This window comes from Aegilops tauschii, chromosome 3, assembly GCF_002575655.3.
Source record: "Aegilops tauschii subsp. strangulata cultivar AL8/78 chromosome 3, Aet v6.0, whole genome shotgun sequence".
NCBI classification, from domain to species: Eukaryota; Viridiplantae; Streptophyta; class Magnoliopsida; order Poales; family Poaceae; genus Aegilops; species Aegilops tauschii.
In genome coordinates, this window is record NC_053037.3 from 409459110 (window position 1) to 409475192 (window position 16083).

A 16083-nucleotide genomic window follows, 5' to 3' on the forward strand; every position below is an offset into this window, starting at 1 on the left:
CAATAATAATCATGATATGTATCCACAAAGAAACTCGTATACACAAAAAGAAAGATTGCAATTGATAAGAACATGATATCCACAAGTGAATCCACTATTATAGAACTTGAGCCTAGTCATAATAGCAAGGCACATGGAGTAAAGCACATGGCACAAATTGATCTCATTTGCATAACACAAAGTGAAGCAAGCAATCAGAAGATCCGACGAGCCAAAAGGATAAAAGAATATTACGATTTGGGTAAAAGAGTGTTCTAAGGAAAATAGAGAAGCTCCCCATGATTTGTGCACTATTTAGAATTTTTGTATTTGGATACAAGTGCACAAAATAGGATCATCACTCCCCCAAAATCAATAGGAACACAAAACAATTGCAAGCAAGCATAGATAAGAAAAGAAGCCTAGCATTTGCAACAAACATATGGTTGAGCAACATGTAAATGAGGCAACCTAAGACTAGGCACAACCAAAATGATGTGTGTGAGTCACGTCAAAGCACTTGAGAAGACTAGTATAAGGATGATAATTAAGCATCAACATAGTCTTGAGTGAATGAGATACAAGGTGCAAGACATGTCCTTCCCACACACACGAAGTTAAGAAGGTCACACACACATCAAGCAAATGGGTTCACAAGCTCACTAATAGCAAATTAAAAATCAAAGCTTGTGACAACCCATGATGAAGATAGGAAATAATAGGCTTGTCAAGACAAGCACGAGGACAACAATATTCACCAAACATGAGTGCACTAAGATGCAAAGAGGTAAGACACGCACTCATACAACAAATGCTTCCACGGAGCCACCAAAGATATAAAAAGAGAATGAAACGGTGGACATGAAAGAATAGGGATATCAACTAGAGATGTAACTTGTCTCACGTGTATAAGATTCTATAGATGACAATCATGATGATATATATCCACAGAGAAGGATGTACACATGAAATAGTTACAAAAGGACAGAATAAGATATCCAAACGAGAGACATAAAATATACCAATGAGATCTTTGCTTGAAAGTATAGCACATGGCTTAATGTAATCTTATCGTATATTAATGAACTCCAAACACACAACCATCAAAGACATCACAACTAGCAACAAGAGATCATTGTTGCGATGCTTTGATAAACGAAACAATTATGACAAGAACGAGTCAAGAAATTCCTGCCATGATGCAACCTACACAAGGTTGAATGCAAGAAATGTATGCATGAAGTAGATACTTGTTACCGAGATAGCATTGGAATGATGTAGTAGGTAATGATTCAAGCTTGGCTCTAATTTCCTCATAGTGCCACCACCTTCATGAATAAGCCAAGCATCCAATGTTGCTCACATGTACCTAAAACAATTTAAGTACAATATGGTCCCCAAACTTATTGGGTCCAAAGTATTTAGCATAACTACAAAACATAGGGTAAAATCACTTAAATATGTGCATATCAATATGAATTTGAATATCATGCACATCTTAGCTATTAAGAATTTGATGGATTTACCATATATATATATATATATATATATATATATATATATATTTTGGATCAAATAAAGCAAACAAGGCATCGAATTTACACATAGTAAATACACATGCACAAGCCTCCCAAAATCCAAGGAGATACAAATTGGACAAATGAACACATAACCGTTAATACTTCCAATAACATCACTAGTCATTCATGTTGTCCAATATGACTCAAAGTGACAAATCAACGTATGATAGCACACAAAGTTCAACAAATGAACCAAGGAAAACCAATGAGCATATAAGATATGCATTGCACACATACTCATGGGAGTATCTCACTCAAGTAGATATAGGACACTATAAACAATGAGATAACAAACTAGCATAACTCCATACAAACTAATAAAATGCACTCGAACAATAAGGTGTTTCAAGTTGACATTCGGTGTAGAAACCAAATAAGTACATGATCATCTATACTAACACAAGCATAACATGAGAGTTTAGAAATAAACACAATGCTTGGATAGCATATTATTAACATTCCAATTAGATAGATCATCATGCAAAGCAACAATTGGAATGGATTTATTCAAGTGATTTTCCAAATACGATTTTTAAGATAACCATGGGCAAAACCACACAAGAATACCATACTCAAACAAAGCATTGCATGCCACAGAGATATAAGATAATCTCAAATATAAATTATAAGTGGCAAACTGGCAAACCTCTATTGTTAATGTTCACACGAGAAGTGATATGCACAAAGTATATCACTCCCCCATAATGTGATAATCCATGTATTATCCATAAGAGGCAAATGAAACCCAACTAAGGATAATTAATGGATGAGGATTTGAGTTTCAAATTAACATTACATACCACATAGTAACTAGATAATATTGCACTAACAATACTAGGTGGTATCCTACATATATACACATTTAAGGTTTGTGATATGCGTAAAACATAGCACTCCCCCATAATGTGATGATCCATTAATATCTCAAAAGCGCCAATGAAGATTCAACTAATGAAGCAATAAAGGCTCGAAACCACACACACAACTATATGATGTGCATAGCAACTTACACATGCTAGATAACACGAATCAAGCATATTAGGAGACACAACATATACAAACACATTCTAGGTACAAAACCTAAACATGCATGGGGCTAGTAACTTTCAATGTAGACAATATAAATACAAGTTACCGCCACGAGGAGCATTGGAATGACAAATATGATGATAATTCACATGACTTGGTTTGAACCATAATGAATGGTGAGAATCATTTTTCTTCATGAACTAGCCAAGTCTCCAATGCCCTCCACACACCTATTGATCAAGTTTGAGCTCGATGGTCCCCAACCATGTTGGGTCCTAAGAAGTTAGTAACAATAGGCTTGGCAACCCAAATGGTCTTATCCACTTTCAAACCACTTTGGGCACCAACATACTTGGCAAACATATTACCATCAATATCCTTCCTAAGTGAATAATGATCATAGATAATTGAAGGCTTAGAGATGTTACCATTGGGACATGATGAAGCTATGTGTCCCTTCTTACAGCAAATATAGCAACATGTACCCCCCTTCTCTTCTTCTTTACTTTCTCAACTTGGGAAGTAATAACATGGTTCATCATGGATAGTGGCCGTTCTTCAACTTGAGGTTGAACTTGAGATTGAGCTTGAGGCTGCTTCCCATGTAGCTTCCCTTTACAAGCCCTTTTCTTAAATGGACAAGATCTCACATGATGTCCAACCTTTTTACACTTGAAGCAAGAAATGTTGGACTCGTTCTTGGCTTGGTCTTGCCCCATTTTCTTGTTCATGGATTTCTTCTTGTTGGAGTGAGAACTATGTCCATCATCGCACTTTTCCAAGTCTTTCTTCAAACTAGTGACTTGGGCCTTGAGCTCATTAATTTCCTCTACATGGTTAGTTTCAAGACTAGAAACAAGAGGACTAGTGGAAGTAGAAACTTCATGGTTAGAGCAACAAGACAAGGTGAGCAATTCATCATGAGGTGTATCAATATCATGTAGAGAGGAATTGCAAGGACTAGCACATGGCAATAAGGCATTTCGAGTAGAAGATGTGCTAATATCCACATGAGACTCACATGATTTTACCTTGGTGACCATAGCCTCATGAGCTAACTTTAGCCCATCATGGGAGATTAGAAGATCCTCATAAGTGCCCGAGAGCTTTTCATGACTTTCTTCCAATTTCCCATAATTCTTAGTTAGCAAATCAAGTTGAGTCCTTAGCTCAACATTCTCCTTCAAAATTGATGCTTCACATGAAATCGAGTTAGTAGCACAAGCATCATTATCAATATCATAGGAGCAAGTAGCAATTAGAGACTTCTCATGAGTTGATTGAAGCTCCTCATGAGACTTAGATAGTTTGATGAGCTCTCCCTTGACATTATTGCATTCAAGGAGAAGGAGCTCAAAATCCTCTTTAAGTTTACCATGAGTAATTTCAATCTCTTCTTTTAAAGACCTCAAGTCACTAATACATTGATGAGCCTTAGCAAGTTCATGTTCAAGTTGTTCACTTTTTGCTTGCTCATTAAGAAATAAGTCATTACGTTTTTCAAAGCAAGCAAGAACATCTTGGAACCTTTTATAAGTGTTATTTTTAGCTCTATGAAGAGTTTTCCCAATCTCATAGAGATTTTGAGTCAAGTCATCATCATCATCCTCATTACAACTATCATCATTATCACCAAGAGAAGATGATACCTCATCATTACCTCTTGCCATGAGGCACATGTGAACAAAGGAGGTTGATGATGATTCTTTTGGAGAAGAGGATTCTCCATCAATCAAGCATGCCTCATCTTTCTTGATTTCCCCTACATGGTTAGTCATAGAACAACTAGAGGAAACCAAAGCATTTCTATCATGGTAACATGGGAGATCAAGCATATCATCACAAATGAGCTTAACACCATCATCGCAAGATATTTCTTCACTCACCATGTCATTACCTTGTGGCACGCCACATGTTGGTGAAGTGGAAGATATTGAAGTGTCCAAGTAATTGGAGGTGGAAGTAATAGAGAGTTCTTCATGATGTAAAAATTTGAAGAACTCCTCCATTAACTCCCCGAAAAGAATATTTTCTTCATCAAGATTGGACCCACCATATATATCTTCAAGTTTGGTCCAAGCCTCATGAGCTGACTTGCAAGTTGAGATTTCCTTAAACACTTCGAAGGATATAGCTTGGTGAATGGCACTCAAAACTTGACTATCAAGATGCATATCCTCAAGTGATGGAGATTGTCCATCCTTTAGATTTGAATCCCCTACAACAACAATCCGCAAAGCATTTGGACCCATGGCCCGAAAGTGACAAAGCATGCGTAATCTCCACATAATGTAATTTGTGCCATTAAAACAAGATGTGTCATCGTGCACTAGTTCACTAGTCAACATCGTTACTCTCCAGGCGGTGAAGCCTAATAAGGAGAGACCGGGCTCTGATACCAATTGAAAGGACCACGATGTCGCCTAGAGGGGGGCGAATAGGCGTTTTAAAATCTTTTACGGATTTGGCTATATCCTAATGCGGAAATAAACTAAGAGGATACTTTTTAAGCACAAATCCTAAATATAGTAGTCTCACTAAGTGCACCAACAACTTAGGATAAACAAGATGAGAACAACGAGGATATGAGTAAGCACAAGTAAGTTACACAAACTTACTAAATGTATATCACAAGATATGTAAATGAATAATACACACAACCACAAGTAAGCAATACAAGATTACACAAATTGTATGACAATATATGGAATTGAATGATACAATCAAACTCAAGCAAGCACTACAAGCTTACACAAGTTATGTCACAAGATATGGAAATGAATGTTACAAGCTAGCAGTTCACACTAAGCACAAGATAGAACAATAGTAGCAAGTATGAATTGCGGACTATATAGTGTTGGCCTAAATAATCTCTACGATATGGTAACCAACACAATATATGAGGACAACAAGATATAGTGAATGCAAGGTCAAGGGACCAAAGTAAACCACAAGTAGTGGCTCGGGTTAGAAATAACCGAAGACACAGAGACGAGGATGTATCCCGATGTTCACTTCCTTGGAGGGAAGCTAGTCACCGTTGGAGGGATGGATGTTACCATGAAGGCACACCAACGCCACGAAGGCTCACCCTATTCTCCCCTTGAGATATCACCATGAAGGCGATTCCCAACCACTAGTGGTAGACCTTGAGGCGGCCTCCAAACCTTCACAAACTTTCCGGGGGACAAATCACAAGTTGATTCCTCACTGGAGCTCACCTACCGCCTAGGAGTCTCCAACCTCCAAGAGTAACAAGAACAAAGGGGAAATGCTCAAAACTTGCTCAAATCATGAATTCCTTTGGTCAAGAGAGGGAGAGGGAGAGAATCTATCTTTTGATTGGAACAACTCTCAAGAACACTCACTAATCTCTCCGGGATCTAAGATTTGGTGTAGGAGAAGTGAGAGGGAGCCACTTGTGTTCTTGGGGAGATTTTGGATGGAGTGGTCAAACCTCTCCCGGAGTGGGAGAGGGATATTTATACCCCCATGAAAATAGAGCCGTTTCCCACAATTGTTGACCTGCCCGGATGATCTGGACGCACACCCGGATGATCCGAGTGGGTAGCCAGAAGATCCGGCTATTAGAATAAGTTTTTGTGATGATTTTGTCGAGAAACCCGGATGATCTAGGCTGGAACCGGGAGGATCCGGGCAAAGCCCGGATGATATGGGAGAGGACCCGGATGATCCAGCCAAACCAAACTGTTGCAGCCCTGAAACTGAAACAGGCATAACTTTTACATCCGGACTCCGATTTTGATGATCTTGGGCTCGTTTTAAAGCTATGGAAAATATCCAGGTCCTCACATAGAGCACCACCCAAGAACAACCAAAATGGAGGATGAAAAATATGCAAAGGTTTTATCATATATTTGGGTAACCTATTTGGCTTTGGATTTTCTTTGGTATATAGGATAGGAGTGGAATTGTGCAGAGAAGATGTGGACTTGAGAAAATCTATCATGAACCCCTTTGATCCCCTCTTAATAGTGTGGGATCCCTATAACTCAAGAATCATAAAAGAGCTACACTACATAGCTATCGAGAATCCATTCTTGAGTGTATGTGTTCCTTCGGTGATCATCACTCCACAACACTAACGTCGAAGGAACTAATACCTTTGACTCGAGCCTTTCAATTGAGCTTGAAGTTGAAGTTTCTTGTTGGCTCAAGTTAAATGGAAAGACATTGGTGAAGTCTTCAAGTAGCTCCCCCATACACAATGTGGGAAGCTTTGCTTTGTATTTATCTTCACTCTTCCATCATGTGATCATCCACAAGCTTCAAGCATGTAATCCTTCAGGATAGTTATCTTGAACTTGCCCTTGTCAACCATGATCATCAACACTTGATGTCATCCTCTCATAGACACTTGAAATCTCTCTCTCTCGATGCGAGCCCATGAGAATCACCTAACCCTCAAAAACATAGACAACACATAGTATGGGTTAGTACACAAAGCGAAATTTGACAAATTCTTACCATACCACAAGATCTCATGTGGCACATGATTTGCGCTTGTGTGTCGACCATATTTGAATTTAATCTTTGATCTTCATCTTGGTCAACATTTATCTTTGTTGCATGATTAATCTTGATGCACAACTATATGTATATGGCATTCATTCTGAATCCATTCAATATCCTTCTTGCATCACCCATGGAACAAACCTTCCTATATAACTTGATGTCATTGTTTCTTCATAGGAATTGTCATTCATTATCAAGTCTCAATGCATATATTTATGTTGATGGATTTCATCTGCCAATTCATCCAAGATTCTTCATGCATTGCAAATGGAACTTTCCTTCAAATGTATATCTCAATGCAAACATTAGTCCATTAGGATTGTCATTTAATTACCAAAACCACACATGGGGACTACATGTACTTTCAATCGAACCCTTTGCCGATCAAAAGATTAGGAACCGTCCTCCTTTTACCGGATACCCTTGCCGAAGAAGGGTTGTAAATATCTCGTACGTATGTTTCCTAGGATCTACTACATGAAAATGAAAAAGTATTGGCTTGAGTTCTTTCGCGATAGGCCCTTGCATAAAAATTCTTTGAATATGAGGATTCGGTGGGGATGACATTATCGCCATACGCTATTTGATTTCTCCCGGGCTTTGCCTTTGTCGAAACGGTTCTGTTGACATCCTTTGCCGTAGAACTTATCTTCGTGGAAAACGGAGGATATTACCTTTGATTTTGTTAGAGGAGGTAGGAAGCCGAGCATTGGGAACTAGCCGTTATAGGGTTTTGGAAAAAGGGTTGATAACTCCCTTTGCTTTGTTAGTTAAGAAAAATAGAATGTGCTTACCTTTGTGATATTCCCTTTTCTTTGATCCTTCCGGTTTTGAACTGTGCTTTGCCCATACTAGGTCTTGAAACATAGCTTCAACCTCTCTGTAGGAATGAAGGTTCTTGTCATGAAATTTATCGTATGATAATGAATCGAGTTTCGAAACACGGTTGTTGTAGGGAGTTATTTCTTTCTAAAAGGAAGGCTCTCTACTCCATTGGGTGACGATTCAATGGTTCTATTCATCCCATTCCTAGGTCGATCCGTTAACTTGGGTTTTGTTTACCAGTTGGTTAGGTCAACTTGTGGCATAGCTGTATTGGACACGATACGGTGAACGAGTCCCTTTTTGCTTTCCGATACTTTCTTGAAGGAATAGCATCTGAGTACAATAGTGTAGAGTTCCCCGCACTAAACATTGCCAAGAGTCTAAAAGAGGTGAAAGAGCTATAAAGAACTAAGGAAGAAGCCATTTGTAGCACTAAGAGGAAGATGTCTCACAACCAGCCTACGGATAATACATGCCGATATAGGAATGAAGCATGCATAAACTCGTAAGTCAATAGTAAATTTGGTTGCATCGAAGGTGGATAAATTCAATAATGAGGGCCGCCCGCAGATGATAGCAATTCGTCTTCACTAAGAGCTAACGACTAGAAATCTAGCAAATAGGACGCTTTGTCAATTGAATTAGTAAGTTATCCTGGTCTAGAGGGTGTTCTTCCTCCCCACTATAGAGGCTAAACCAGTTAGAAATGAAGGAAATATGTCCTAGAGGCAATAATAAAGTTGTTATTTATATTTCCTTATATCATGATAAATGTTTATTATTCATGCTAGAATTGTATTAACCGGAAACTTGGTACATGTGTGAATACATAGACAAACAGAGTGTCACTAGTATGCCTCTACTTGACTAGCTCGTTGAATCAAAGATGGTTAAGTTTCCTAGCTATAGACATGAGTTGTCATTTGATTAACGGGATCACATCATTAGAGAATGATGTGATTGACTTGACCCATTCCGTTAGCTTAGCATTTGATCGTTTAGTATATTGCTATTGCTTTCTTCATGACTTATAAATGTTCCTGTGACTATGAGATTATGCAACTCCCGAATACCGGAGGAACACTTTGTGTGCTACCAAACGTCACAATGTAACTGGGTGATTATAAAGGTGCTCTACAGGTGTCTCCGATGGTACTTGTTGAGTTGGCATAGATCGAGATTAGGATTTGTCACTCCGATTTTCGGAGAGGTATCTCTGGGCCCTGTCGGTAATACACATCACTATAAGCCTTGCAAGCAATGCAACTAATGAGTTAGTTGCGGGATGATGTATTACGGAACGATTAAAGAGACTTTCCAGTAACGAGATTGAACTAGGTATTGAGATACCGACGATCGAATCTCGGGCAAGTAACATACCGATGACAAAGGGAGCAATGTATGTTGTTATGCAGTTTGACTGATAAAGACCTTCGTCGAATATGTGGGAGCCAATATGAGAATCCAGGTTCCGCTATTGGTTATTGACCGGAAACGTGTCTCGGTCATGTCTACATAGTTCTCGAACCCGTAGGGTCCGCACGCTTAACGTTCGGTGACGATCGGTATTATGAGTTTATGTGTTTTGATGTACCGAAGGTAGTTCGGAGTCCCGAATGAGATCGGGGACATGACGAGGAGTCTCGAAATGGTCGAGACGTAAAGATTGATATATTGGATGACTATATTCGGACATCGGAACGGTTCCGAGTGATTCGGGTATTTTTCGGAGTACCGGAGAGTTACGGGAATTCGCAAGGGAGTATATGGGCCTTATTGGGCTTTAGGGGAAAGAGATATGGGAGGCTGCGCCCCCCCCAAGGCCTAGTCCGAATTTGACTAGGGGGAGGGCCGGCGCCCCCTCCTTCCTTCTCTTCTCTTTTCCTTTTCCTTCTCTCCTACTCCTACTACATGGAAGGGGGGAATCCTACTCCCGGTGGGAGTAGGACTCCCCAGGGCACGCCATAGTAGAGGGCTGGCCCTCCCCCTCCTCCACTCCTTTATATACGGGGGAGGGGGGCACCCCATGGACACACAAGTTGATCATTGATCTCTCTTAGCCGTGTGCGGTGCCCCCCTCCACCATAATCCACCTTGGTCATATCGTAGCGGTGCTTAGGCGAAGCCCTGCGTCGGTAACTTCATCAACACCGTCATCACGCCGTCGTGCTGACGAAGCTCTCCCTCGAGGCTCTACTGGATCATGAGTTCGTGGGACGTCACCGAGCTGAACGTGTGCAGTCCGCGGAGGTGCCGTAACTTCGGTGCTGGGATCGGTCGATCGTGAAGACGTACGACTACATCAACCGCGTTGTAGTAACACTTCCGTTTACGGTCTATGAGGGTACGTAGACAACACTCTCCCCTCTTGTTGCTATGCATCACCATGATCTTGCGTGTGCGTAGGATTTTTTTTGAATTACTACGTTCCCCAACAAGAAAAGCGTCCCCCGGGAGTTTCACAGTAGTAGATGACGTTCCTGGTACTAGTAGTCCATAGAACTAAGATTTGCATGCATGGTGGGTAACAGCATTGTATCTATCTTTTGCAGTCTGTAAATACGTATCCCAAAGTTGTAGATTCTGCTTCTTAAGGGCTGGGTGTCAAAGTCCTCAGTAGGTGGTTTGGTCCTTCAAATGCCTATCTGTTGTAGTACTCCCCAAAGGCGGAGCTTTATTAGTTGTAGGTGGACGGACCTCAAGTCCTTTCCTTTCTCTAACGCTAATACTGCGGCCTGTCATGATTGCTGTCAAAGATGAAGGCCATACTGTAGTCATAAGATTGCGTGTCGTGTCGTTATTCTGTATCGTGTACAGATTCTCATATGTGTTGTCATTCCAGTACAGCTAATCCGTGAACAGCTAACCATCGTACTGTCAAAATGGGATAGGTTCGATCTATGGTCATGGAAGGCCTCCTAAAAAGATCTACTAAATTCATCGAGTTGTTCCAAAGAATCAAAGCGCCCAGTTATTAAGAAAACCCCTTGTCGGCTTTCCGTGAAATATTCGTTTGGTCGAGGACTTCCATAGTTGTTCCTATTTCAACTAGGTAGGCCTTCGGTATTCATGCTTCCTTCTATCAAGAGCATTGTGGCAGTAAGAAATCCTTCCTCAGCCTTGTTTATAATTTTCACCGGGCATATCCGATTTTTGGACACTTGTTGCATCCCTTTTCTTGCTGCATTAGCTTAACCGTTCGCTTCTTTCCATTGCTTCAACGTTTGTTTCAAGCAATAGTCAAGAGTTACTAAAGTAGTTTGTCCTATTCAAAGCTATAATCAATGACTAATATGCACACAACAATAAAGACTGCTATTTTTTCTAGTGAGAAATCAAGTACTGTTTTTACACAGCTATAGCGTCTGAGAATTTTACAGAAAAGCAAGGTTCAAAGCCCACGGAGTGGTAGGTCGACATTCCTTCTTCTTTCCAAGCTTCTGGTGGTATCTATACCTTTCGAGACCAAGCCCTGCTACAATTCATTGCTGGAAGAGACTGCTAGATTTCTTTTTCATAGTTCACTTCAGGGTTATCGATAATGCTCTATCAAAGAGCGCCATCATACGTGCTCGAAAGCGTTAGTCAACTAGATACTTGTCCTTGCTTTTCTCTAGTGTGCCCCTTCATTCAATCTCTAACTCAATGTGTACCCACATACCTTTCCTTCCTGAATCAGGAATAGCCGACTCAGAGTAAATGCTTTTCCAGCTCAAAGGTGATGACTAGTAGTAGGGGGGGTACCTAGAAAGCGAACAAATGTTCCCATGGTCATGATTGTTGACTAAACAGACCTTTCTCTGATTCCCCTTGCCGACTTTGAACGAACTCATGCTTGAATGAGAACAAGCGATTTGTGACTTTGGTCCATGAATTATAAGATCATGAACAACCGATTATGCGACATCTCTCTTAGCTTATAGAAAGAGCGGAAATACTACAACCGATATTGCGACATCTAATCCAAACAGCATATCAGGGACAACCCTATTCTTTCTTTCCTTCCTTGCTTATTTATTCAATTATTCAGCTTGCTGTTGCAAATAAGTAAAGTAGTTTGAAGTTATCTCATATGCATTTGCATTTCATTTAGTGTTGAATATCCAAGAAAAATGAAGGCTGGCAACGCGCCCTCCCTTCTGCTACCAATCAAAGCGTGGAACTAAATCTCCTATTTTTCCAAGTGAAAGCCGGGCTGACGAATAACCAACCTGCAATGAATAAGGAAGGTATAGTAATGCTATGAATAACCCAGTATCGAATACTGGTAATAATATAAGCAGAAGAGCGTTCTCCCGTGCTTCCAGACATGCTGAGCTCTACCAATTTTTGTACATTCAAAAAGGGGAATTGATTCCTTCTCTTGATAGGGCGGGAAAACTAGACTATATAAGAGTTGATACATAAACGCACATATAGTAAGTATTTTGATCTTCCTGCGAGACTGTTCTTTTCGCTAGAGAAAGAGAACACTTCTTTTCACAGGATTTCTGTAAGAATCAATAGGGGCCGCGTATTGGTTACCAGCTATCGGAACACAGTATATGCCTTTGTCTCGCTTTCCTTCGATAGTTCTTTATTATCCCTTAGCTACTAACCCCTTTCACTCTGCTTTTGGTAACAAACTTACGAACAGTCTTTGCTTGAGCAACTTCTTTTGTGGAAAGCCTTTCTTAAAGTGGTATCTCTCTTCTTTTCACAGGCAGAGGTACCAACCTATCTTTCTAAGGAAGACGGAGGGTAGGGCTAGTCACCCGCCGCTCACTTACTCGTTACTCGCATTTTGGTTGTCCATCTTTTGTACTCTTAGGTAGGTCGTCTTGAACTTGGGTTGGGGAGAACAATCTTTAGGAGGACTTACTTTCTGAACGAACAGTGTGAGTGCAGTGGCTAACAAAAACACTATTTACTATCTTCTGCTGGTACCGGCCTACTCTTCATTGATACAGGCTTCTGCACTTTTTCATGAAGACAAGCAAGAGCTATCATCTGTCTTGGAGTTCTACCATGAAGAAAGAGGATCTAATAGCTAAGAAATATTTGCAGCAGCTAATGAGCTGACAGAGCAAATAGGAAGGTACACAGAGATTAAAGACATTCATGTTATTACAAAAGTATGTTTCCAATACTGGGAGAATGATTATGCTGGTATGAAGAACCTCATGTCTTTGGTTGCCAGTATTAGCAGGATAGCCGTGCGTATTCAGCAGCCAGTTATATTGTCCAATAAATACTGGGTTACAAGCCAAGACTATTTTGTCAAGGATCCTGTCAGGGTAACATTGTGGTATAAGCCAATTACCCCAGAGTATTTTCCTTTCTTTACCTATTTTATTATAGATTTATTGCTTTCACATGCCATGATATTTCTTCCTTTCTTATCGATTACGGCTAGAAAGAGAGGTTGGTGTGGTCCATACATCACAATCATAGATCCACTATGTACTGGTAACGTTAGCCTATTCGTAAATCCTCAGTAATGTACGTACTCGAGAGAAGTTGCTCCCTTCCATGACAAAGACTAGTTAAGTTTCACTATGTCCTTTCTCAACTCACTATATCCCAGCTGCACAAGAGTAGTCAATAAAATCATAAAAGTAAGAAAGAAGCAAAGCAAAGGATCAGATGTGGCGGGATATGAAGTGCACCGCTAAGCCAATACGAATGTATACATACGAACCCACGCCAATACTAGTAGTAGGGGTATTGAACTCAATTAAAGGTTAGGGCTCGGTTTCCGGTTGACTTTTCAAATCCTATCCTCTATTTCTGGTTAAACCAATTAAATAGGAGTATCCACCCAACTTTCATATGCTGTAGTTCCTATACGCTAACGGGTTCATCTTTGCCCTGCTTCCTTGGCATTGAGGCTCACACCTCTCCTTAGTCAAATCTAGTTGTAGTAAAGTATAGAGATTTGAAAGTAGCTGGATGCCAAGAGCACTCTTAATCCTCGACAAAGGGTTCGCATCTTTATCCATCAACACGAGATGAGCTATTCCTACGAACTACGAGAAAATAAATACGAGATATGGATATATAGAGCCTGGATTCCCCTTTTGACGGCTTAAGTAGCGGCTAAGCACATTTGGATTTAGCGGGTAGCGATTTGGCTGCTCCTATCCCAAAGATAAGAATATGACGGATCCCACAAGGCAACACGGTGTCCATCGCACCAGGGACCAAAAGGCAAAGTGGTAGTTCAGAGCGGAAGGGGCGGCCTGTGACGCCCCCGATTGGACCGTACACTAATCATACACGCAACGTGTACGATTAAGATCAGGGACTCACGGGAAGATATCACAACACAACTCTAAAAAAATCATACAAGCAAGGGGCCTCGAGGGCTCGAATACAAGTGCTCGATCATAGACGAGTCAGCCGAAGCAACAATATCTGAGTACAGACATTAGTTAAACAACTATGCCTTAAGAAGGCTAGCACAAACTGGGATACAGATCGAAAGAGGCGCAGGCCTCCTGCCTGGGATCCTCCTAACTACTCCTGGTCGTCGTCAGCGGGCTGCATGTAGTAGTAGGCACCTCCGGTGTAGTAGGAGTCATCGTCGACGGTGGCGTCTGGCTCCTGGGCTCCGGCATCTGGTTGCGACAACCAAGTAGAAGGGGAAAGGGGGAAAAGAGGAAGAAAAGCAACCGTGAGTCCTCATCCAAAGTACTCGCAAGCAAGGAGCTACACTACATATGCATGGGTATATGTGTAAAGGGCCATATCGGTGGACTGAACTGCGGAATGCCAGAATAAGGGGGGGATAGCTAGTCCTGTCGAAGACTACGCTTCTGGCCACCTCCATCTTGCAGCATGTAGAAGAGAGTAGATGGTAAGTTCACCAAGTAGCATCTCATAGCATAATCCTTCCCGGCGATCCCCTCCTCGTCGCCCTGTTAGAGAGCGATCACCGGGTTGTATCTGGCACTTGGAAGGGTGTGTTTTATTAAGTATCCGGTTCTAGTTGTCATAAGGTCAAGGTACAACTCCGGGTCGTCCTTTTACCGAGGGACACGGCTATTCGAATAGATAAACTTCCCTGCAGGGGTGCACCACATAACCCAACACGCTCGATCCCATTTGGCCGGACACACTTTCCTGGGTCATGTCCGGCCTCGTAAGATCAACACGTCGCAGCCCCACCTAGGCACAACAGAGAGGTCAGCACGCCGGTCTAAATCCTATGTGCGCAGGGGTCTGGGCCCATCGCCCATTGCACACCTGCACGTTGCGTACGCGGCCGGAAGCAGACCTAGCCTAGTGGCGTTCCAGTCCAATCCGGCGCGCGCCGCTCGGTCGCTGACGTCACGCAGGCTTCGGCTGATACCGCGACGTCGAGTGCCCATAACTGTTCCCGCGTAGTTGGTTAGTGCGTATAGACCAAATGTCCAGACTCAAATCAAATACCAAGAACTCATTAAACGTGTTATTTTGAAGTAACCGCGGACGCCGTCCAGGGCCAGGCCCACCTCTCGCCTAGGTGGCCTCAACCTGCCCTGTCGCTCCGCCACAAAGATCCACTTGCGGGCACTCCTACGAGCCGACCCGACTTTAGTCACCACAGGTGTCATGTATAGAGTATATAAGTATATACCCGTGATCACCGCCCAAGTGATCACGGCCCGATAGTATAGCAGAGCAGACGGACAAGAATGTAGGGCCACTGATGGAAAACTAGCATCCTATACTAAGCATGTAGGATTGCAGGTAAAGGTAACAACAGTAGTAGAAAGGACAGGCTATGCATCCGGATAGGATTAACGGAAAGCAGTAACATGCTACACTACTCTAATGCAAGCAGTATAGAGAAGAATAGGTGATATCTGGTGATCAGGGGGGGCTTGCCTGGTTGCTCTGGCAAGAAGAAGGGGTCGTCGTCGATGTAGCCGATCACAGGGGTATCGGCAACGGTCTCGGAGCCTACCGGAAAGAAGTAACGGAGGGGGAACACAATAAATAACAGAGCAATCAAATGTAACACAAAGCAAGACGCGGCAATACGTTGTGCTAGGGGTGACGTAACGCATGGGTATGTGATACCAGCGAAGGGGGGAACATCCGGGAAAGTATCCCCGGTGTTTCGCATTTTCGGGCACATGAACCGGAGGGGGAAAGTTGCGTGTTCGCT